Here is a 25,904-nt window from a genome sequence, read left to right as displayed (position 1 = left end):
AAATGAATTCCGTCAACAAGCTTGACGGTAATCCAACACAAATGACAAAGCTAGCCTGATGAGGGTCCCACAGATGGCCCTATATCATCAACCATCTTCGCGAACTCTGCGGCGAACCTGAGCTCGGTATTCTCCTGCTGTAATCTCCCCACCTCCTTCTGGTGAATCTTCATCTGCCTGAAGTAGTGATCTCTCTCAGCAATGTAATGATCTCTCTCGGCGGTGACCTTCACATTCTCCGCTTCCTTAACCTTCAGTTTGGCCTCCCACTCAGCAATGAGGACTCGGACTCTGTCGTCCCTCTGATCTCTCACGAGGATCTGCCTCCTCTTCTCATCTTCAATAACCTTTGACGCTCTGGATAGCTTCTCCTTAGTGATGTCGTACTCCCTGTTGGATGACGCTAAGGATTGGCTGATCTTCCCATAGTAGGCAGTATCCATCTCGAAACGTTTTGCTTCCAAAGCATGCCGCTTGTCTTGATCTTCCATCTTCATTCTAATCTCCTGATTAGCTGTCTGAAATCGAGCAACAGTCATCTCCAATTCCGTTTTCTCTGCAAGCAACTGATCTCTAGCTCTCTTCATCTCGAGGAATTCTTCCATACTGACAGTAGAACTTGGACCCTCAATCATAGGACACCAAGGATCACCTCCTGGAAATGGTAGATGTGTAATCTCAATCCTCTTCCGCAACCAATCCTCAAATAATGGAAAATACCGACAGTTGACCTTACCATAAGGAACCTTGCCCTTCCTCTGAATATCACGCCACTCATCCAATACCTGCCTCAGCTTGGCCTGATTGCCATCAATTGGGAAGTAAAAGGACTCCTGAATCTCTCGACTGAGAGGAGGACCCTCTACAGCAAACCCCATCTGTCTCTTGAGAAGCACCGGGTTGTAATTGATGCAACCCTGAACTCCCACAAGAGGCACATTAGGTAAACTCCCACAACTGTATATAAAATCCCGTCCTGCCAAACCATTATGAGTCCATGCAATATCATCAGCCCGCAAACCCATCAACCTGAAGGACCACTTGACAGAAGGATCAAGATGAGCAAAAGCACCTCGGGAAGGCAAATACCCCACAAACCACCTGAAGAGCAGCTGAGCACAGCACCTGATCAAACCCCCACGCCGCTTCTCGTTTCTGTTATGAACCGAGTAATAGACATCTCCGATCAGAGTAGGAATAGGGTTCCTCTGTATGAACAATCTGATAGCATTATGGTCCACAAAATTCTTCTGATTAGGAAATAAGATAATCCCATAAATGCTCGCAGCAATCAGAGCGCAAACCGTCTTCCAATTACCCATAGCAGCATGCTCCTTGGCATTAGCCTCCAAGAAACTCAAATGAAATCCAGGTAATTTCCCCTTTTCCTTCAAACCCTCCTTGATCATTTCCGGACTCAAATAAAGAGCACGGGAAATCCCAAGGACATCAGGCTCCACCCTAGTAACATGGAAAGGAATCTGATCACGGATCTGCATACCCAGAATGCTAGCATAGTCCTCCATCAGAGGTCCCAACAAATAGTCCGGAAACACGAAACATCTTAGCCCCGGGTCATAAAATTGGAGAAAAGTATGAATGGCGCTCCTGTCACTGTCAGTGAGTCTGAAAACCATCTTCAGGATACTACCGTATGACTCTCTGAACATCCCCACATGGTCGGGAGTAATCAATGCTATCATCTCCTTGAGCACACCAATCTCAGGGTCGAAGAAACTGTAGGCAACATCATGCTTCAAACCGGTCCTCATCTCTGAGCAGAAAGTCTCTCAACCAGGATCTCGATCAAAAATGTCCCTGCATATGGATAAACATGTGTTAGATGCAGGTAAATGCAAGATGTAATGATGCTGATGAATGAATGCAATGCATTGCCATCCTCCAAGTCATCTGATCATTTGCTCTGAACCACAACCCGGATCTCTGAACTGATCACAACCATCTGACGGAAAATGTAACCGCAAATCTGACTCACGGGTTCCGAAATAAACGGAAGACAGATACATCATCATCATCATCTAACCATCTCTGAACAGATACCAACAATCATCTGAATCGGCCCGGGGAATCCTGAAATAAATGGATCCCCACTGATAAATAACACGGACAGCACTTCGGCGTCTCTGAAATAAATGGCCATAAATCCGACTTATAAATACGACTCTGATCAACGGAACCAAAAGTCACCATCTGAGTCACCAACAGAACATCTGAAAGAATCACCCTCCCCTCACAGGTAAATTCTAATCAGGTCACCCTAAGGCGGATAATAGTCTCGACAATCGGGCAGAGATACTCAATGGGTTTGCCCTTTCGGGTGTGCCATTGTAGCTCTCTTAAGATCGTCTAAACCAAAGATCCGGGAAATGATCGGTCACCAGAGTCAACAGCTCAAATGAAGTAACTCAACCAAAGTGGATACTCCACAGAGGAAAGCACTATCAAATGAACCTCGTCCGGCTTGTGGTACATCATGCTGCCAGGCACATATTGACCTAACATGAAGGAGGCAACATGAGACCACACTAATCCTAGGTGTATACTCGGGCCTGGGTTTTAGCCCCACTCAGAACACCCACCCCAAACAAGGAACCACCTGTACAGAGGACAGCAGAATGATAGTATGATGCATGCAAATATTTATGCAGATATATACACTGTTAGAATAATAAATGCAATAAATAAAGCAAAACAAGCAACCTAAACTATCCTAGAACGCTAGGAAGGACTCGCTTAGGGAAGATGGACCAGCACAGGTCAACATCTTGATGTCCCCAGCAGAGTCGCCAGCTGTCGCATCCGCGAAAAAACAATCGGCGGGCTGAAACAAAAAACAACACAGAGCCGCCACTGCGCGTTATTTATCCCAAGATAGGGAAAGGAAACGCTCAGAGAAACCTGGAAAAAGCATGGTCTCGCGACCAAAGAGAAAGGGTAAGGGAGTCGGTTACGCAAGGGGAAGGTATTAGCACCCCTCACGTCCGTCGTACTCGACGGGATCCACGCTCTAAGAAAAGAAAAGGTTGCTAAAACACCACACACACACACGCACCGAAGACAACACAGGTGGGGTTAAGAGGAAGAGAGCTCGATAGGACGTCGCATCCTATGCCTACGTATCTCGTCTGGAACGAGAATCAGAGCTGCCGTAGTTCGGCTCACGCACGCCAAACAAGCAAACACAAACACAGGCAAACATGGAGCCTGAATGCCAATCCTTGGACTTACATCAGCATCCGAACCAAAACACACACAAGAAGGCAAACGTGGAGCCCGACCGCCAATCATTGGACCTACATCGGCATCCGAACCAAACACACGCACACTAGAACCCGAATGCCACTCGATGGACTTACATCAGCTTCCAAGCACACAACAACCAAACAAGTTAATAGGGAGTCGGGAACTCGAGCCTATAACTGTCAAGCACACACACAAAAAGAAAAAAAGTGCCCGGAGAGACCTCGCACGGTCTCCTGCCTACATACCTCGTCTGGAACGAGGATCAGGGCGATGTAGTTCCCCTGAAAGGGAAAGGAAGAACATGCAAACTAGTAGGGAGTCGGGAACTCGAGCCTACAAGTCATCAAGCAAGCCAGAAGAGACGCTGAGATGTTAGAAGAAACGGCACACACAGACTAACAGGGAGTCGGGAACTCGAGCCTGATAGCTGCCGAACAAAACACACGCAAAAAAGAAAAGGGTGCCCGGAGAGACCTCGCACGGTCTCCTGCCTACGTACCTCATCTGGCATGAGGACCAGGGCGACGTAGTTCCCCTGAAAGGGAAAGAAGTTCTAGCCAGAAACCAAGGGGAGACATACTACCAGGGAGCTGTACTCGAGCCTAGTGTTATCATGCATCATTGCCCTATGTTATGGTTTCTACCTACTTGCACAACTGGAAGCTAATCCTATCCAGGAAAACAAGCATGCAAGCATCAACAGATCAAAACAAGCATTTCAAGCAAGTATTCACAAAGCACACACTATATCCAGTCAAGTGAGGCTCAAACAAGGGTGGACTGCCGAGGCAAGTCATCTGTACATGGGTAGTATTCGCTCTTAACCTTGCCATTGCGGGGCTAAGGTGAAGCAGATGAAAGGTGAGTGAAGATTAGACTTCACAGCTCTTATCCTTGACCAGGGAGAGCTTCAGACAAAGGAGCGTGGGTCCAGAATGGAGGGACCCTTCTACGCTCAAGACTCTGACTCGATTGTGCAACAGCACAAGATCTTGGGTTTGTGTCCCAATGCGTCAACACAGTGGTGTGAGCAGAGAGACGACTCAATAGAATAGCGGGGGATAGATTGCATATCCCTATGATCCGCCAATTGCCTCATAGAGGTCTTTACCTGCTTGGGCACAAATGTAAACAACCACAAACATCGCCTCTTAAGGAGGACTTCAGACAGTTGTCTGGCCAAGTAACAGGCCAGGTCTTCCAGACTACATGGAGAATAGAAAATCCTACCTCAAATGGTTTAAAAACCAAGCAGCAGCAAGCAAGTTCTTAAAGAACTGTAAGCGACTAAATGTACCTGAAATCAATCAAGTATCATCAATACTCAGACAAACCAACAATAAACAGCAAAAGTCAATCTATACAGCCAACACAAGTTAATGCACATAAGTGCAAGCTATGAGCTCAAACTCAAACATCAATCCCTATAAAACAAAGTCATGTTAGTGGACAACATCGAACCAAACTCAATTTAATCAACTTGCACTTTTTCCCTTAAGCCTTTTGCATTTCAACCTGAAAATCCAAACCAAATGTGAGAAACTAGACCACTAGGCCAAGCCTAGGGTCCAAAAGGGATAAAAATTCTAAACAGCAAGTGTAATTCAACCAAAATCAAATTCAAACAAATTAAAAGCAAATGCAATTGATCCCATGCTCATACCATTCACCATTATCATTTCATGCACAATTTAACATCAATCATGTAATTTGCAACTCCAAATAACCAAACAGAACTATCTCAATCAAAAGCAAACCAAAACAATTCAATTAATTCCACAAAAATTCACACCTAAACAGGACACATTCAAGGTACAGCATGTCAATTTTCAGCTCAATTGGACAAAAGAAAGTAGGTCAATGAAAATCAAGAAGTCCAGACACAATTATACAAGCCAATTCAAGACATCCAAACAAGCACCATCTTCCATAAATCATAAAACAGTGACAACATTTAAGAAATGAATGGGATCAAAACCATGATGTCCTACAATGTGTCTAGAATGCTCATATCAAATTTCATCTCCATCCAATACCATATGAGAATTTCACAAGCAAAATGCCAACATGTGTCACATAAATTCACAAAATGAGCCAACAGAGAAGAAAATTATCAATCAATTATAAAATGACATCAAAAATTCCAGCAAAAATCACATGTTGTCTTGACATATCAATGATCATTCACACAAAATTTCAGCTCAAATCAACATCCCTAAGCATTTTAAATAAAATCAGAAAGTTGACCTAGCTTGGTGTGACACAAATTGTCACACCTCTAATCAAAAAATCATATCTCCATCACCAAGTATCCAAAAATCACAAACTCTACATGAAAATCACCATTAATGAGTCCAGAACAAGCACAAAAATTTTCATCCATTTCTTTAAAGGTATGAGTATTTCATGATAGATTTGGCAAAACATACAAAATATGACACATGAACAAAATCAATAGGCCAATTAAATTTCTACACGTGCAAAAATTTCACAAAAATCATCATAAAATTCTACACATTCTCATGAGCATGGCACAAAAAATTTCACAAAAATTGGATGAATTTTGAAGCATCTATGAATTTTTAAAGGTTTGTTATCAAAATTAAAATGAAAAGAAAAAGAAATGAAATAAATCAATTAATTTAATGCTGCAATGGCATTTTTGCAATTTTGAAGCAATACGCCAAAACGGCGTCGTATTGATACATGGCCAGGAAATGTTCTGATTGGTTAAAACCGGCGCTAAACAGCTTATTCAAACAGCAAGGCAAAAACACGGATCAAACATCACTATTTCATCGTTCTTCACCAACAATTTTCCAGAAAACGCATAAACATCATGAACAATGAATCTTCACCAAAATCAACATGTTTATAACCATTGGAACCGTATGAACACAAGGATCATGGATATGTAATCTATTTAATCTAATTCTCAACACAGCCACGGGATCGATCCAAAAAAGAAATGCATATCAAACTTCAAATCATGATTACACATTCAATAGTTCACCAAATCAAAAACCAATTACATCATGTTCATCTACGTTGCAAGCTCTACAAAAGCCCTAGCATAGTTTAAGAAATGAAGAGATTCGAAAATTAACCTTGTAGGTGAAGACAGTGATGATTTGCGCGTGTCTTGATGTAATTCTTCAAAACAGATGAAGAAGAAGGTTGAGGAAGATGAAAGCAACTCGTAGCTTGATCCAAGACAGCTCCACGTGTGAGAAATTTCAATTTGCCATTGATGAACCTATGATGAACAGTCCTCGAATCTGAAGCTTCTTCCTTCAATTCACCAAAACAGTTGTAGAGCAAGGTTGATTGAAGATGAATAAAAAAGAATCGCTCAATTTGATCAAGAATTGATGAAGAAATCTTGAAAAAAGCTTGATGAAAATTTGGAGAGTTTGAGAGAATTTGATGAAATTCTGTTATGGATCTTGAGAATTGTGATTGTGGTTAACAAATTCTGTTACAATTAGTGATTTATACCAATGCTAATCCAATCTACTAATCTTAATTAGCAAATTTGAAGTGATTAGCATAATTGCCTTTTATGTGAAAGTCCAAAAATGACCTTTGTGAATTGGCAATGCAACAGTGCATTAACAGCTCACACAACTTCTATTTTGCATTTGGAGTGTGTTGGCTTTTGTCTCATGTTAAATGGCTTTGTATTTCTCATTTTCACTATGTCATGCCAAAAATGCATTTTAAGTGAAGGTTCAAAAATAGCCTAGCCAAATATTGATCCTTGAAAACTCATGACAGTTCAAACCACTTCTATTTGGCATATGTGATGTGTTGCAAAAACTCCCATTCCAAAATTCCAAGTATTTCTCAAGTTGGACCATTTTGCCCTTGGATTTTAATTAGTGCACTTGAAAATTGACCTTTTGCATTGACCATTTTTGATGAATTTTGATTATGCACCATGAAAGTACATGTGAAATGGAGTTTGCTCATAAAAAGATCACTCATTTTGGACACTCCATGTGAAAGTTATGCCCCTTTGATTATAGGTCTTTTTTGAAATTGAATGGATCATAACTTGTCAACCGTACATGGGAATTTCAAGTTCTTGGACTTTTTGGAAAGGTGAGACCAAGATCTACAACTTTCATGTTGAACAAATTTTCATTTGAAGCTTCCTTGGACATGTAATTTTGTGGTCAAAAACTTTCCATTTTTGGAAACTTCCATTACAAGTCACTTTCTATTTTTGGCAATTTTTGTTCTGACTTTATTTTCTCCATTCTTGAGCTTTGCAATGTCAAATAACACTTGTTCCAACATGAATGAAGTGTATCCAACTCTCTCCCACCTCCGAATCCATAAGATCAAGCACAGTTGACCACAATTGACTTTTCAACTGATAGATGAATCTGGCAATGCACTGATCAATCTGAGCCCCAATTCTCTGATGAAATGGCTCAAGGGTGAAACCCTAGCCTCCATAAGCTCAATACAATCATGAAATGATCCCCATATCCATCATAGACCCCATCTCCTAGCCATGCCCTGATTGGCCCAATGCAATTGATTAGGGTTGACCAATGGTCAAAACCCTAATCTCAAGGTATCCTGATCAAACACTTGATGATGACAAACCATGATGATGATGAATCATCCTTTCCACCAAGATCAAGACCAATCTCCTTTGAGAATCACAAAACCCTAATTTGGACCTTCACATCCTCATATGATTGATGACCAGTCCAATGAAACCCTAGCTTGCACATAACCTCCTATCTTCTGATCAAGACTTGGGAAACTGGCTTGCACAATGTAACCACATGATATGCAATATGCAATGCCTAATGACCTAAAAAATGATATGCAATATGTTAAGCTAGTCCCAAGAGAGGAGGGCAAATTTTGAGGTGTTACAGCGTCGTGTCCATAGGTCATATGAAAAGGAGTAGTATTTGTCGCCTCTTTAGGAGAGGTTCGACATGCCTACAAAACTTGGTCCAATATCTTGTGCCAATTTTTTGGCTTCTGCCCCCACATGTTTTTAATCAAGCTAATGGTTATTTTATTAGCCGCTTTGACTTTGCCATTTGCTTCAGTATAATAAGGCGTCGATGCTAATAACTTAATCCCTACTTCAGACGTAAACTCCTGCATCTTTCGCCCAGTAAATATAGACCATTGGTCAGTTGTAATGGTCTCAGGGATCCCGAATCTATATATAATATGCTTTAGGATAAAATCTATGATAGCCTCTTGGTCCACATTAACCAAAAGTATCACTTTTATCCACTTAGTAAAATAATAAATTCCTACTAAGATGTACCTCAGAATGGTCAAGGTTTCACGATAGCATGTAACTCGCTTGCTGGAATTTCCTAATGCATGCATGTACTTGAGATTCCTGGCACCCTTTGGCGAATTTGATATAGTCTTTCAGCATCGTAGATCAATAAACTCCTTGCCAAACCAACAACATTTCATCTTATGTCCAGCCTAGTGGACATCACATGCTCTACTATGGACGTTCGACACACCTAAATACGCCTCATTCTCACTTAAGCATTTAGCAAAATTCCTTTTGACACCTTCTTGAACAATTCATCCCCTGTCAAGAAATAGCTTAAATAACCATACTTAATTTTACGGTCAGTCGACCCCATTGAGTTTTCCAAATAGTCAACTACCCGTTTTCGCCAATTTGTATTAGTCAGATGCTCAATGGTAAAAACTTTAAAGTTTTCAGAGTCTGCAAAACCCAATTTTGTTGTTGATAGGTCTAACGGAGATAACCTCGTCGCTAAGACTCTTCCTCTTACCTAGATCAAGTCTTCCAATTTCCCTTTAGGCACCTTGTAACCTGGAGCAATTTGTGCCAAATCATTGGCCTCTCGATATTCAGCTCGAGGCACATGACTAATATCTACGAAATCTAACTGCTTTAATAATCGATTTATAATGACGAAGTACATTATCAAATTTTGTTTGATACATATGTACTCTTTGGTTATTTGTTTAATAACTAATTCCGAGTCACCTCTAATTTTGATTCTTCTTGCCCCCAAGTCCAACAAGTGACTTCAAGCACGAGGAGGGGGGATTGTGGTATTCAAAATTCGTGATTAATTTTATCCTTTCTTAGTTAAGACCGTGTTAGTACTTTTTAGGTGAGTAATCACAAAGAAAATAAAATATTAAAAAGTAAGTTGCAAAAAATAAAAGGATAGGGTTAGAAAGATTGCACCAGAGATTTATACAGGTTTGACCAAACATTGGCCTAGTCCTGTCCCCAAGAGATCTTCTTGAGAGTTTCATTATAGACTTTGAGCTTTTAAAGGTTATACCCACGAACCTTAATACAATATGATATTTTTATATTTTAATAGGCTTATCCCCAACTAAATGACAAGTTTTAACCCAGGATAAACTATTAAACTGTTTAGACATTTATGGCTCTTAATAACCAAAACAAAGCTTTTTCCGGTAAAACTTAATAAACCAAGAACAAAGATTTTATAACAGATTGATCTCAAGAACCAAACTTAATCTCTTAAAGATATCACACCCTTAAGAATATAAATGACCAACACAACCACTTACAAAAATATCTTCTTCACATGTCGAGCTTCACTTAGTAGCACTAAGACAATTAGAAGTGAATAAAATATTTTTCAAAGAGAGGGAGAGAGATTAAATTCTAAAAAAAATGAAAATGTTGGAAAGTGGCGTGATTTGAAGTCAGGGTGTGCCTCTCTTATATAGTAGTTTACCAAGAAAGAAAATAATTCATGAGTTGCATTGATTATCTAATCGATTGGAAAAAGGGGATTTCTTATCCCACCTTATAGGGTGGAAAAACACCCTATGGAAAATCCAGAATGTCCCTCAGGTTCCGGAGATGTATCTCCCGACGCACCCTTGTCATAAGTCAAAACGTTACAACTGATCTAGAGATACATCTCAAAAATATTTCAAAATACACCCCATGAATCCCACTGAGCCATACCAACATATTTGTAAACACGAATCAGGAGATGCATTTCTGAAATATTTTAAAATGCATCCCATGCATCCCTGTTTGGAAGGTTTATTTTAAAAATTTATTAATCCGAAGATGCATCTCCGTTTAGTATTTACGGAGATCCATCTCCATAAATAGTCAAAATAATATAAGTTAAGTTAGTTTTATGGTTACTCAAATGAAAATGACAATTTATAAATGTTAAGGCCCTTATTTGTGATAAGCATTAAACCATACAACTGATATGCAAAAAAATACATATATAATCCAAAGTCAAAATAAGTCATCATGATATACACAATAAAATTGAAATATACGATGAAGTTGAAATAAGTAAAAATAAAATAAAACTGAACATAAATCCAAACTACAAATACTATCAACTACTATGTATGCCGGACTCGAGCTCCTCGGCCTCCTGTCCCCTCGTGCTCTGAAGTTGTCTCCGGTTCATCAGTGCCTCTCGTGCCTCCATCATAATGGCATCTAGTATCTCCCTCACCTTAGAACCATCAAGAAAGATACCTCTGTCAATACCTTCTTGCACAATCTCCATAGTATGATGACATCTAAGAAACACATCATAAGCATGATATAACATAGTCTGCTCTTTCTCTAGTATCTCTTGATGAGCTGGCCTCAATGGATCTCCTAGAGAATCCTGCACCATATATGTATGTGACACCCTAAAGAACCACCTGATGTACCCGTCTAGATAGCTCCAGTCTCTCTCAACTATGGTACTATGTACCTCCTCTAGTACCATATGAACAATATAATCATCAAACATGGCATCCATATCTCTATAGGTCATAGCGGGAGGAGCAGAGACAATAAGGTTTATAGGAATATTCAGGGTGTAGCCGAACTTCCATATGACATGCTCAAGAATATGAGGAAATGTCAGACGTGAATTGTAAGCTAACCATCTCGAGTATAAGATTATGTCGTCAAACGGTAGCATCTCACGATGATCGACATAGATGTTAAAATGTATATCCTCTACTATAAACAGTCAAGATTCACTCAAAACAACTATGTTGTCATGTTCCCTCTAAGTGGTGAAAATGTAGAAGCACGCAAAATATCCTCAATATAGGTCGGTACACACAACTAGCCAGAGATGCGTGGGAAGTACTGGAGGATCCAAGCCTGAAAAGTGTTAGAACACATAAATCATTAGTAAGGGCGTTGCAAAAATGTAATGAAAATGACACATAAACACTAAGAGACCAATATATATTACCGTAAAAAGTGTGATGTTATCTGTCACTTTCCTCTACTTCCACCTATAGCTCTCGGATAAATTAGAGTACAAGTAGACCAAACAAGCGCCCCCCAGTTGTACTCATGGATCCGCTAAAAGTCCTCAAAGTATCGTAGGTAGAGGACATCCACATAAGTGGCACTCTTGTCCATAAAAATGACAATGCCAACCAAATATAATATGTATGCTCTCATAACACACGATATATGCTTCCCTACCTGTTCCTTATCACCTACAACTTACTTTTCTCTAACTAGCTAATATGTATATACCTTCTCCAAGAATCCAAACATAGCATGAGCCCCTCTGGTTTTTTCAAACTCCCTCAAGGAAGAGTCTGGGTCAACTCCCAGATAGTCTACCATCAACTTAAGTGCCCCATCTTTGCTAATCCTCCCATGATCTAAAAGCTCCCCCCTAATCAGAAGATGCAACAGACACAACACATCATCGAGTATGATAGACATCTCACCAAGTGGTTGATGAAATGATGAGGTCTCAGTATGTCATCTCTCTATAAATTCATTAAGAATCATGTGGTTTATCATAACATAATCAGTCTTGTACAAGTCCTTCATCCCAGATAGCTGTAAAGCAGCCTGAAACCACTCATCAGTAGGATGATACAAGCCATTAATCTTCTGCACATGGTTAATGAGTTTCAGCGGATCACAATCCTGCAGAAATTTTGGTAGTGAGAAGTTGGAGTCTTGACATAGAAACTTTAGAGGTGCCTTCATGAGAAGTGTTGAGTGTCTCTCAAGTTTCTTTGGCAATGGAACATGTGTTGATGAGTCTAAATGTATATTTGTTAACTCCGTTGAATATGGCGTTGAGAGCTCGAGAATTTCCATGTGACTCTTAATTTTATCTTTAGACCAGTCATCTTCTAGCTTTAGGGATTGTGTGCCATCCTATGTAGTAATCATTGAAGGTGTCAATCCTTTGATGAATGCCTTCAAATTTTTGTTGTCCATAAATTTGAGGAATGAAATCATGCAGTAATTCCATAATCATAGCTTGTGCCATCTAAGATAGGTTTTTGGTTTACAAATCCTCCTTCTTTAGCATTGTCCATTTTAAACATAGTGTGTAGATCCCCTGGAGCTCACCCAACTAGAACATCACTACAACAAACAAGACCTTAGACAACGCTTTTTTTAGCCTTAGACAGCGCTTTAAAGCGCTGTCTAAACCTCCGTTGCTAAAGGTTTAGACAGCGCTTTTTTAAATCTTAAAAGCGCTGTCTAAGCCCCCCCTTAGACAGCGCTTTGGCCAAAAGCGCTTTCTAAGACCCTCCTATTTTAATTTTTTTAGGTATACCTTAGACAGCGCTTTTCAAAAAGCGCTGTCTAAGCCCCCCCCCCCCCCCCCCCCTTAGACAGCGCTTTGGCCAAAAGCGCTTTCTAAGACCCTCCTATTTTAATTTTTTTAGGTATACCTTAGACAGCGCTTTTCAAAAAGCGCTGTCTAAGCCCCCCCCCCCCCCCCCCCCCCTTAGACAGCGCTTTTGCCTAAAGCGCTTTCTAATCCCCCCTTAGACAGCGCTTTTTACAACCATTCAATTTCTAAATATATTCGTTACATTTTCATTAAACTAAATTCATTCCACCATTTCCATACATACAAAATCACCACTACAATTACAACATTACGACTTTAGCCCAATTCATACATTCATTTCCCACACTCACATTACAATCCTAATTCAAAACACTTGGAATTCAAGTACAACAATAAAAATCCACTTGAAACTTGTCCTTAGCATACACCAACGCTCCACGACTTTCAAATGTCCAAAACTCCAATCGTAGTCAGATTCTATGAATCCAACCACAACTTGGTGGGAGAGGCGGACGAAGAGTTGCGAGTAGTACTGCGGTTGTGTATATTTCAAGTTGTCTAACAGCTATCTGTGGTAACCCAAACTTGGCCTCTACCATTTCTCCCTGCTCAATAGACCGAAGTGTGCCCTGCAATGCACCATGGGAAAATTTTACAACCGCGTCCCCTCTTAACCTTCGCATCAAGCAGAACATTTTTAGAAAGAAAAAAATTAACAATGATAAAGCTAAATGTATAACCTACCATCACAGATCCGGGTGGCTGGGATTGAATAGCCAGATATGTAGGGCCACCACCCCGGCCAATACTGCCTCCACGGCCATGGAACAGTGTAACTTTAATACCGTAATCATTGCAAGCAGCAACAACATCCTCCTGAGCTTTGTAAAGTTCCCATGCAGCAGTGAAGCGTCCAGCATCTTTACCAGAATCAGAATATCCAACCATAACCTGCATATACAAATTTACAACACTATCAAATGAATTTCACATGATAACTGTAACATAAAATCAAATACACCTCGGATTAAAAAGGTACCTCTTGATGACCGTTGTGATTCTTAATGACGTGTTCGTGGTACCAGTCTATTGATAAAAGTTTCCGGATAACTGAACCAGCTTCTCTTAGGTCCTTCACGGTTTCAAATAGAGGGACAACCCGCAACCTGTTGTAAACACGTCATAAGATTCAAATATTCACAAAACAAACATAATAGACAAGTAATTTTTCATCTAAAGCACCATTTCGATCACACAAATTGAAAGATAAAATTTCATTAATAATTAGATAGAAAAATGAAGGATCTGAGGATTGATTAATGATTTAGCACAAGTTGTAGCCATAAGCAATTAGTCATACACTTGAGGCCATAGAGATCACATAAGCTCCAAGTGAATCACTCCCTAGTTCAGCAGCAATTTGGAATGTATCCAAGACTTCTTTAACATCAGCCGGGACCTAAAAAAATCAAGATACCAATCAGAAATAGCAAGAACTTTGAATAGATCACAGGCCTCGGTAAATTAGAAATATCACAATGGTGGTAATATAACTGGTCAAGACTCGGTACATTGTATAAAAAGTGAAAACTCTTAACTGTCTCACCTCTATACTGACAAGAACTAGTGGCCTCTTCCCTTTCAGCTCTCTGGTTAAGAAATCTAATTTCTTTTCTTCATCCCATTCACTGTAAGTACCCATATCCAAATACGTTGTGATTGCATCAAGCGTGTCAGCATGTCTCCCTGATTCCTGTAATACAGATCGTTTCAGAACATAGTTGATTACTACAGAAATGATAAAAATCAAATACAAATCAGACCTGGCGCAAGTCAAGCTTCATTAGAACCATTCCAAAGGTAGCAACTCTACGAATGAGATCAGCAAGTCGACCATCAGCTAGCACCCCGGATCCGTATGATTGCTGAAGACACGGAAGGTTAAATAGCAATTGTGGAGTGTGGACAAACCATTCAGGAAAAAGAGGGAATGAGAAAGAGTACCAGAGATTCATAGCAGAGAAGCAGAGGTTCCAAAAGCTGGTCAGTAGTTTCATAATAATCCAAAGGATCGTAGTCACATGCAACATCCTCAAGAAGAAGTTCTAACCGTCTACGGCTCCTCTCAAGCTGAACACACAAATTTAATGCATTTATTTGAATGGTGATTTTAAACTCAAATTGCGAGTTGCTATATCAAAACCGAAAATATGTGATTTCAAGTACTCATCACCGGAATCAATCTGAAGCAATACCTTATCCTTTACATTTCCCAAGACAACTCTATAAGGAGCAATTCCAGGAAGTTGAGGAAGTTGTGGCTCTAAAAGCTTCTGAAAACCGGACTTTCCTGTTTGGGATTCTGTCATTTTATTTAAATGCAGCTAATTGACCATGAAGTAAAAATGATAGACCTTCTTTAAAGCATTGCTGACTCGACGCAAATAATGAGGAACAACTTTCCAGAGTGATTGCTCCACTATATTCAAACCTTGGAAGATAAAAAAAAATGTTATTATATGCCAAGTTGTTATTTTTCTTTTCACGTGAACTAGAAAACCTTGATACTCGAGAAAATACAGAAAATCCCATCAGTTGATGACAGCTGAAAACAAGACTAAGCATTACGCACTTGTAGTTTAGAGCAAGTTATTAGATAAAAGATAACTGAAGTATAAGCCCGTGCGTTTAAGGAATGAGTTTTTTCACATAATTTTTCTTTTCATAGAATCTCTAATCTAATACAAATTAAACTTATACCTCGAGTCCCGGGTGGCGAGGAGGATGGCTAACGCAGTCATCTGTGTGGCTGTTTTCCACTTCCCCAAGTTATTAACAGCAACGGCCTATTATACCAAGTTTCATGATATAAGCTCATAACTTTGTGCTAATACCAGCTAGTTAATTCAATTTCAAGTGTACAGAAGATGAAACAGACCTCTAAAAGCTTACTATCCTGGGAAGCAGCCCATTCCCTGACAGCAGACATGGTAATCTATAACATGAATAAAAAATTATAAGGTATCTGATTTGGTCACTAATGCAAAACCAGTAAATCAGGGCAAAGTATGATGTCTCAAAAGCATAATGAAAATACACGAGTATGGCTAATTTACCATATAAATATGGATCTCAGTGAGTCAGAGAATTAAGCTTTTGGGTAATTATATACTAATTATGCATCACCAACATGCCAAAGCAAAATACAATTACAGGTATATACACAAGATGGAAACAAAATGTCACCCCTAATTAAACTATCAGAGATTTCGCTCCCAGAGCACCGTAGATTAAAACAATAGATCATCAAATGCTTGAAAAATCTCCATTCCCACACACACACTGATTATCTAACCCACCTTGGCTTCGGCCCAGTTCACTCAGTAGTATGAAAAATAACATCATTAGTAATTCTTATTCTTTGACTGTTACAGTGAACACCAGTTTAATTGTAAAGGTAAGTTGGTGTAGTAAGAGTTCATTCATTAGTACACATAAACACGTTACAAACAAAACATCAAAGAACAAAATATGAAAAATGGAACAAAATAAAGAAATATAATAATACAAAACAATTAAGATGCATGAATTTAGTGATACATGAAGAAGGACCCTCACACAGTTCCCAGTGATGTAAAGAAGAGCTTATTAGTAAAGCATGCATTAGAAGTCAGATAAGCATTCATTACCTCTCTGCCAATGATGGCAATGGCAGGTATAGGTAGTAACCAGGGTGCTTGTGCAAACAAACCAACATCCAAAGGTCTAGTACATAATAAAACCAATGTGGCAGCAACCATAAGCTGCATTGAGTAGAACACATGCATGTTTAACATTATTAGTTTCAATACAAATTTTCTACTTTTAGATTCATTAACATGTGCCTTTCGGTATGCAATTGCAATTGCATCAAAAGTTAAGAATTGGAAGAAATACCTTATCAGCTACAGGATCTAAGAATGCACCAAATGAAGATTTTAAATTCATCTGCATTGCAAGCAACAAATTTAGTAAAAGAAAAAAGTGATAGAAGAAAAATATAGGGTTAGTTAGTGGTGTTTGAAATGAATTGAATAACCTTGCGAGCAATGTAACCATCAAGCCAATCTGTAACAGAAGCAGCAATGAAGATTGTGGTAGTAGCTACTGTTCCTTGCCAACCATCCAAATAGAAAGCTACACAGAACACAATTATATACAAAAATAGATAAAATTGAAAATGAAAATGTTGCAGTGAGCGGAATAGGGGAAACACTTACTGGCAACAAGAAGCGGCACGGCGGCGACACGGCCAAGAGTGAGAACGGTGGGTAGAGTGAGCAATTTGGAAGATTGTGGTTGTTCTTGTTCTTGTTCTGGTTCTGGCTGTGGTGGAACGGTAGAAACTAGGGCTTTTCCAGAAAGCCCCAAATTGGCGGAGAAAGAGGGGGTTTATTGGAAATTGGGAATTTAGTTGCGGAGGAGGTGTATCTGAAGCGTTTGTGTTGGTGGAAGTTTCTGGAGGTGAAGGAGTTTGAGAATGAGAGGAAGAGGGGTTTGACGGCGGCGGTGGCGGCGGTTGAAAACAAATTGTTTGTTTTAATACAAATACAAAAGAGAGAAAGAGAAAATAAAATGTGGTTTAAACTGAAAGACTTTAAACAGCGCTTTCTCAAAAGCGCTGACTAAGGTCTATATTTAAAAGCGCTTTCTAAAAGCGCTGTCTAAGGGGGGATCTTAGACAGCGCTTTCTAAAAGCGCTGTCTAAGACCCCCCCTTAGACAGCGCTTTCATTATTTTTTTAGAATATTTTCCGTGTTTTATTTTTATCTTAACCTTAGACAGCGCTTTCTTTTAAAAGCGCTGTCTAAGATGCGCTGTTAAAAAACCTTTTTGGCGTAGTGGCATGGTGCATGATCTTATGCCAATTGAAATTATATTCGTCTAATGGAAAGATTTGAGACACAATGGCTGGGATAATGTGCATAACACGATTAATGCAATAACAAGTAAAATGTGAATAAAAGTAAAAGGACACAAAGAATTTTTAACCGAGTTCGGTGCAAAGTCACCTAAGTCTGGAGGGCGTTAACCCAAGAATGAAAGTTGGTCTTAGTTGAACTCATCTAGTTCAAAGCCTTTTTTCTTAGTACTACTAGTGAATTCTTATTTAGGACTCCCCCTGAATATGAGACCCCTCTCACTTTATCTCAAGCACACTCCCAAGTGTTTGGACAATTACAATATTTTATGAATGATTAAACCAATTGCAACAAAAAAAACTTTATTCTTCTATATAGGAATGTGACAAGCAAATAGAAATTAACAACATAAAACTAAAATCAAAACAAAAGACTCAATACAACTAAAAAACTCTTTGCTTGTTTTATAAAGGTCTTAATATTTACATGGAGAGCTCTTCCTTAAATATTAAAATAATAAAACTTGAAGGCCCATTAGGGTTTGTATCATTTCGTGCGGCTGAAGTAAATCCTAAGGCGCAAGAAATTATTCTTCATTAAGTTGATTTGCAATCTTTGATATGATAAATCTTTAACATTCAGATTTGTTCTCTTTAATTCTTGAAAATTTTATCTTTTGGGGAAAATCTTCCATATTCCTCAAAGAGAACAAGCCAATTAAATTAGAATGAACAAGAATGGAAACAAATTTTCAACAGGCGTGAGATTTACTCAGCGTTAACTGGATTCTGAACGAGACAAAATGTATTACACTCTGTGGAATATCCTGCTCCACATGTTGCATCTTGGTTTGATCTCATAGAGACAAAATGTCTCACACAATATCATGACATCATGCTCCACATGTTGGCTATTAAAATGACACCAATCTGGTGTAACAACAATAATATTTGAAAGTGAATAAAGAACACCAAATGTTTAACGTAGAAAACTCCTTAAAACAAGGGAAAACCCAATGGTCATACACATCAAATAAATAATTCTATTATGATTAAATGAATTTATAAGAGAGTATCAAATAGTTCTAACAACCACTGAAAACAACATAGCACAAATGTTTATAATTTGAGAATGACAAGACAAAAAATCCTTAAAAAAACCCAATGTAGTGCTAACATGATATCTCTCAGTTCAAATATTTTTTCAACGATTTGAATAATGAAAGTGTAACAGTATATATCACAAATCATTGTCCAAAATATAGCTTGATCCAATGGTTAGTGAACCCAAAATCACCTTTTTCTTGATCTAGTTTGAGAAAAGCAAGAATGAGTTTTCTCACTAATGGCTTTATTTGTCATTTCTTTTCTCTCTATATTCTGACCATAAAATGACCATCTTACCTTAATATACATGAGACAAAATTGAGATAACATTGAGCCTTTCTTCACATAGGCAGGTGATGGGTCACGAGGAGGAGCATCCACATTGGGTCACGAGTAACCACAAGTGAGAGAGACATAATTTATTCATCAAAAAACCTTAAGGCACTGGATATATATGGGTCCTCTCACTTCTAAAGCGCTCAAACCATATTTTTTTAACCAATGTGGTACTTCTAACTCACACTTGTATCTCAATAGTCTCCCCCTTAAGTGTGAGTCCGTCCATTATGCATCCCTCAAGCGAAAATACTTTCATCCACATACAATTGTATCGCTGTTGATACCCATACCATGTTACAGTCACTTCAACATGACACACCACTATTCCAGGAAAACTTTCGTTACAAGGATATAGTCCTTTACTCGAACCATCGACTTTGATACCACTGATGGGTTACAAGGAGCAACATTCACGTTGGGTCAAGAGTAACCCTGAGTGATAGAGACACCACATATTCACTCAAAACCTTAAGGCATTGTGTATATGGGTCCTTTTAGTTATAAAGTGATCAACCTCCATTTTTCCAAGGAATGTGGAACTACCAAGTCATACTTGTATCTAAACAACAAGGATCCCAATACCAAACATATCTCCACATCACAACTACATGAAGGTAATATATAAACTGACGATATCACAACAAGTTTCAAACTTCCATCTTTGAATCACTTTAGTCATCATATCGGGACCATTATCATCAGTACGAACTTTAACTAACTATAATAACTTAGCATCCAAAACAACATGTATCTAATGATACTTCACATGAATGTGTTTGGACCTACTGTTAATTCTTACCAAGGTGAATAACACTTTGACTATCAAGAAATAACACATTTTTTTATTGAAAAAAATCAAGCTTTTGCAAGAATTTATTCAACCATAACAACACTTTGCATGCCTTAGTAATGACAATGAACTCTTCATCTGTAGTAGATAACTTTACACATTATTGCAACCTAGATTTCCAAGCCATAACTCCCACTTCAAATTTATTTATGTAGCTTGAAGTAGACTTTATGGAATCGATGTCCCCAGCCATATCGGAGTTGATTTCCCTAGCAAAATAGGTTCTCACATCTAAAACAAAATTTCATAAACCATTTCATACATTAAACAATCTATAACAAATGCATAAGGAACATGTTCCATGTCTATTTTCAAATCTTCACTATAAGGAATTTATTCAGAACTAAATTAAAAATGAGTAATAAGAGGAGTTCTTACTAGCTTAGAGTTTTCCACCTAAAATGTATGCAACACTCTTTAAATATAGTGTTCTTGTGACATATACAATTTCCTCTCATTTCTCTCACACTTGATTCTTATACCAAGGATCAGCCACACATGTTTTTGTCACACTTGAGGTATCTAGAATTAGAGGTGTCATCTTCATGATTTGAAACTTAATAGTATGGTCACTTTGGAAGTCTCAGAATAATGTTGTCTTTATAGGTATGTTTATTTAAATGGACAAGGTGGAAAATGGGAGCATTTAAGTTTTTTAAAAAAAGGTTTCTAGATAGATTTACAACTACCTCTTATGCTCCATCTGATTGTCCTGGTAACCCTATTTTAGGTGTAAGTCAATAGCGGTTTCAGAGTCTTCGACAAAATTCTTTGACGAAGTGTTCTTCATGCTTTATAGTGTTTTTCTTCTTCTATTGATAGTGGTTCCTAGAGGCTTCGATCAAACCTTATTTTTTACTTTCTAACTGCTATTATCTTTCATTGCTTTCTTTTTTCTTCTAAGATGGTTTGGTTGGCCTAATACCTATATGTGTTTTTTTCCTATATTTGAGCATCTTTTTTTTTATCGCAATGGCTTGACAAGGAGCTTCTTTTACCCTAGTTTCTCCTCTCTTTGTCTTCTTGGGAATTTGTTGTCTGTTTTAAATATATATATATATATATATATATATATATATATATATATATATATTGGTTATTGTAATCTCTTACGTGCGAGTATACACAATCTAGGTGCAACAAGCGATAAAAAAGAGTATCGTCCCACACAAATTATATTAACTTAAGTTGATTTCTAATTTAAAACTTTTGAATAGTCATGAGCAAAAATTAATAATAAATGAAGTTATCACATGTTTAGGTTTAAGATTGGGGAAGATAAGTCTGAAGCTTTAACAAATAGGAGAACATGTTGAGTTAAGGTGTATTTAATGAGTTTCAACTAAATTGTTTATCTGATGAGTTATGTCGTGACAAATAGGGAAGTATATGACCTAGTGGTCTATTCCTACAACGTCAAATAAATGCTTAAATGATTAAGGAATAAATTCCTAAGTCACACAATAACTCAAGTGCATGTATTTGTTGAATACTGATTTCCCCAATGGTTAAAGCCTTTTACCCCTAAAGCAGAAGTGATCAATTTTATACTTGAACTTAGTAGGAATTCTTTTGGTCGAAATTATTAGGACTCTGATACCATTTCCATTCTAATGACTAGAACCGTCAAAGTACAACCTCCAAGGTTCTAATTCTAGATAGTTTTAAGGTTCTTCGACTATCGTATGATCAATGATAAAGTCGGTGACCACCTTCCCATTCGTTGCCTTTAGAGGCATGTATGTTAGGGAATATTCTGTCAATGCAAGTGCCGGTTTACCAATTCGACTATGTAGGATTGGTTTAGATAACATATGTTTAATAACATCAAAATGGGAAAAAACGTAAATGTCGACAGGCTTTATATAATGCTTCAGTTTCATGCAAGATAAGTATAAGCAAAGGCACAACTTTTCTATAGTGTTATACCTAGTTTTTGCATCGTTTAAGACTCGACTAAGGTAATAAATGGATTTCTCGACTCCTTTATCATCCTCTTGCGCTAACATACTTTCTATCGTCAAGTTCGATATAGATATGTACAATATCATACATCTATTTCTATAAGGGGGTGACAAAAATGGAGGTCGCGCCAGGTACTCCCTGATCCTTCCGAACGTTACCTGATGCTATAGTTGCCACTCAAATTTCTCCTTCTTCAACTGGAGAAACGGTGAGAAAGCTTGAGTTTTTCCACTCAGATTCGAGATAAACCTTCACAAGAAATTTATCTTGCCTAGCAAGGATTACAATTATTTGACATTCAAAGATGGATTCACCTCCATGATGGCCTTGGTCAAGTTTTTGGTTAATCTTGATTCCCTTTTTATGGACCACAAAACCAAGGAAGTCACCTGCCTGCACACAAAAAGCACACTTCAGAGAATTCATATTTAAACCATGCTTCCTCATTCTCTCGAATGACCGTTGAAGGTGATCTAGATGACCCCCTCTTAATGCATACTTTATGACTATGTCATCGATATGCACCTGCATAAATCTTTCTATAAAATCATGAAAGATCGAGTTTATTACCCTCTGGTACGTCACACCAACATTTTTTAAGCCAAAATGCATTACGACTCACTTATAGGTGTCATACCCCAAAATTTCCACCCCCTTTTCATTTCTACCTAACATTTTGGTTTAGGATTCCATCTACATATCCATGACATCATGGTACATTCATCTGCATTGAAAAACTGAAGATCAAAGATTCAAGGGCCTTGATCACACAAATCATGGAAGAGAGATTTAGTCTTCAAACTAAGGTTCATTGTGATGACCATGCTTGTATTGGAACTCTTCATCTTGTAGGTATACATCATAAAGCATAGGAGAAATCCTAATCCATTGGTATCATCTTACAAATATCATCATGGTCATTCAGTCCCTAAAACCCTAATTTCCAGTTGTGTCCTTATCATTTCATTTATGGGTGCATTCAAGTTTCTGGTTCATCTGATTCATCTGGTCATTCATGGAGGTTCATTGGTTTGTTAAACAATTCATCTGAGGTCCACTTGTCCATGATCCTCATGATTTGATCAAGGGGCATTCATTCAAGGTGTTACAGTTTGTAGCTTGGCTAAATATCATATGGTTAGTTTTGCTTGATTTGATTTCAAGTCTAGTAGCATGGCATATTTCATTTGGCTTAAGGACATTGTGTTATCTAGTCAAGTTCATTTCCATTCATCTTATCAATTCATTACAGTCTATCAAGTCCACCGTCATTTCAGTTCATAGTAGTTCATTTCATTTAATTCAAGGTTAATTTGGATACCCAATTCCACTCCTATCATGTTCTTTTCATCACAAGTATTCATGTTCATTGCAAAGATTCCATTTTTTGGCCAATTTTGTTACAGTTAACTTTTGATCAACTGCTGGCTTTTTAGTTAACTGACCCCCCTTTTACCCCCTAAGACTTATTTCTATTTATTTCATCATGTTTCATCATTAAAATGCATGTTCCGATGTTTTTCAATACCTAAGAGGCTAGGTCCATTTCTTGGCCTGTTTCTATGTCGGACCAGAAATGGACCAACAATTGGACCTACGTGAATATTTCCCATTTTTAACCATCATATTTCAACTCTTTTCCACATATTCCATTTAAATCAAATTTCATCCATTTCAAAAATCCATTCAATTTCCAAATACATTTTCATTTCCATTTAAACCAAATTCAACATTTTCATACATAAGCAGATTCTATTCATTCAATATTCCAATTACATAACCATACATTGTTCAAATTCCATACAGTCAACCGTATAACCATTCATTACAATTCAAGCATTCGAATTACATTCCATTTCAATATTACACAAGCATTTCCATATTACACACGCCATTACAACATAGCCAATGCACTGCAATAACAATCCAAAACAACTTTATCAAGCATTCCATGTCTAAATCCTACATTCCAAAACTAAGCCAATTTTAAGCAATCCAGTGTGCTTCATAACCGTGTCCAAGCCAAAGCAACCGGCAAAATAGAAAAACTCAGAATTCACATGCTTTGTCAAACCCTCTTACTATTTCTTATTTTCTCTACTAACCTCTAACCACTTGTAACTACCACAACCGATTTCTTTCCTAACTGTTTCCACCAACTAACTACATTCACCTAAACTAACTTCATTATCCCTTTCACTCCTCACTAACTAATTTGTAATTGTTTTTTCATAAAGAACTAACTTTTATTTGGGGTGTACGTACTTAGATAATTAGGATTGCCATTAGAAATATTTGGATAATATAATTTAATTGATTAATTAGGTTTAATCATATTGATTTGGTTTTGATTTTCTTCAGAATTTGATTCAATTTTAGTTTAATCATGCCATGAGTAGTATAATTTTCCATTAGGTTTGGTTAATTATTTTTTATCTAGTTCATGATTGCATAATATGGTTAGATATTTATTTTATCATGATTTTATCCACTTGGTTAATTTCCATTCAATTTGTCATTGCATTGTGATTATCATGTTAATATGTAGATTAGATTTAAGTGTGATTTAGATTGTTAATTTTTCTTTGGTTAATTCGAGATCATGATTTATAATTCATGTTAGATTGATTTTTGATCATTAGATTTAATACTCATTTTAATTGTCCATTTAATTGATTCATTAGTTTATGATTATCTTGTAAATTGAAAATACCATTTTAATTTGTATGGTGTATTCCTTGTGTATGTCATTTCATTTTCCATGATCATGTGATTAGTCTTTTATTAATTGTCCATATTGATCCATTTTCATTTAAATTGATAAGTGTCATTGAACATGTTTACATTTGATGCATTGTTTTCACTTCCTTTATTCCATACTAACTCCACTTGTTTGTATGTTTACATTACCATTTTGACTTCAAGTTAGGATCCAAGTTACCTCTCTTATATTTGACTTTTGCTTATATGTCACTTGATTGTTTTAGGCATGTTACTTGGATTGTAACTTGTTTGGTTTCCATTCTTATCTTTTGAATTTTTTGGTACCATCCCCCCATTGTGGGTCACATGTCCCCACATCTCATGTGAGTGTAATAGCTTAGGATTTACATTCTTTTATAGATTTCCATGCATGCTAACTAAAAAGATAAAACCATATGATAAAAAGAAATCTTTCAAAATACAAAAAACACACTTGATCCAACATAAAATATTTTCCAAATCGAGCTCACTTCATAGCAACAGGAGTGCTTAATCCAACGTCAAGTATCTCATCCATTCTCACTGTTCCATTCAACACATCTTATTTTATCTCCTATCTCCATTCTTCACACACACTTTTTCACAATAAATTTCAAACACTTGATCCAATGTCAAGTGCCTTTTCAAAATCAATTTCTTAATAAAGTGGAATGCAAAAATAGGGTGTACGTACTTGTACACAACATTCAAGTACTTGGGTTATCGGTCGTACCTAGCTTGTGGCTCGATGCTTGACTTCCTTCTCAAAATATATAACAATAAAACAAGTTTAATCTGGTGCTCTGACAGAGAAAAAGAGTGGTTATGATGCCATTGTCCTCTCAACTCGTGAGTATTCTGATTGTTGGTCGTACTTAGCCAAGGGTTAGATACTTGTCTCCCTCTAAGTACCAACGATTAAACTTGCCAAATCATTTAAAAAATTAAAACTTCTTTTGGATGGAAAAGAGTGGTTAGGATGCAACTGTCCTCTCAACTCCCAAGTATTCAGATTATTGGTCGTTATTAGCCAAGGTTTAGATGCTTGTCTCCGTACTAAACCTGTGTATTGGGCTTTTCACTCAAGCAGCAGAATCTGACCCACAAGAGCACCATATATATATAT

General features: G+C 37.6%; 2 pseudogenes; both read right to left on the bottom strand.

Annotated features, from left to right (window-relative positions):
- Window positions 1-12,037: 12,037 nt before the first annotated feature.
- Window positions 12,038-15,244, bottom strand: LOC127079210 (phosphoenolpyruvate carboxylase 4-like; annotated as a pseudogene).
- A 354-nt stretch (window positions 15,245-15,598) lies between these two features.
- LOC127079209 (CDP-diacylglycerol--glycerol-3-phosphate 3-phosphatidyltransferase 1, chloroplastic-like) lies at window positions 15,599-17,434 on the bottom strand (annotated as a pseudogene).
- Between the last annotated feature and the right edge of the window lie 8,470 nt (window positions 17,435-25,904).

This window comes from Lathyrus oleraceus, chromosome 5 (genome assembly GCF_024323335.1).
Source record: "Lathyrus oleraceus cultivar Zhongwan6 chromosome 5, CAAS_Psat_ZW6_1.0, whole genome shotgun sequence".
In the NCBI taxonomy this organism is placed as follows: Eukaryota; Viridiplantae; Streptophyta; class Magnoliopsida; order Fabales; family Fabaceae; genus Lathyrus; species Lathyrus oleraceus.
Note: the sequence above shows the minus strand (reverse complement) of the source record. Positions and strands in the feature narration are given on the sequence as shown.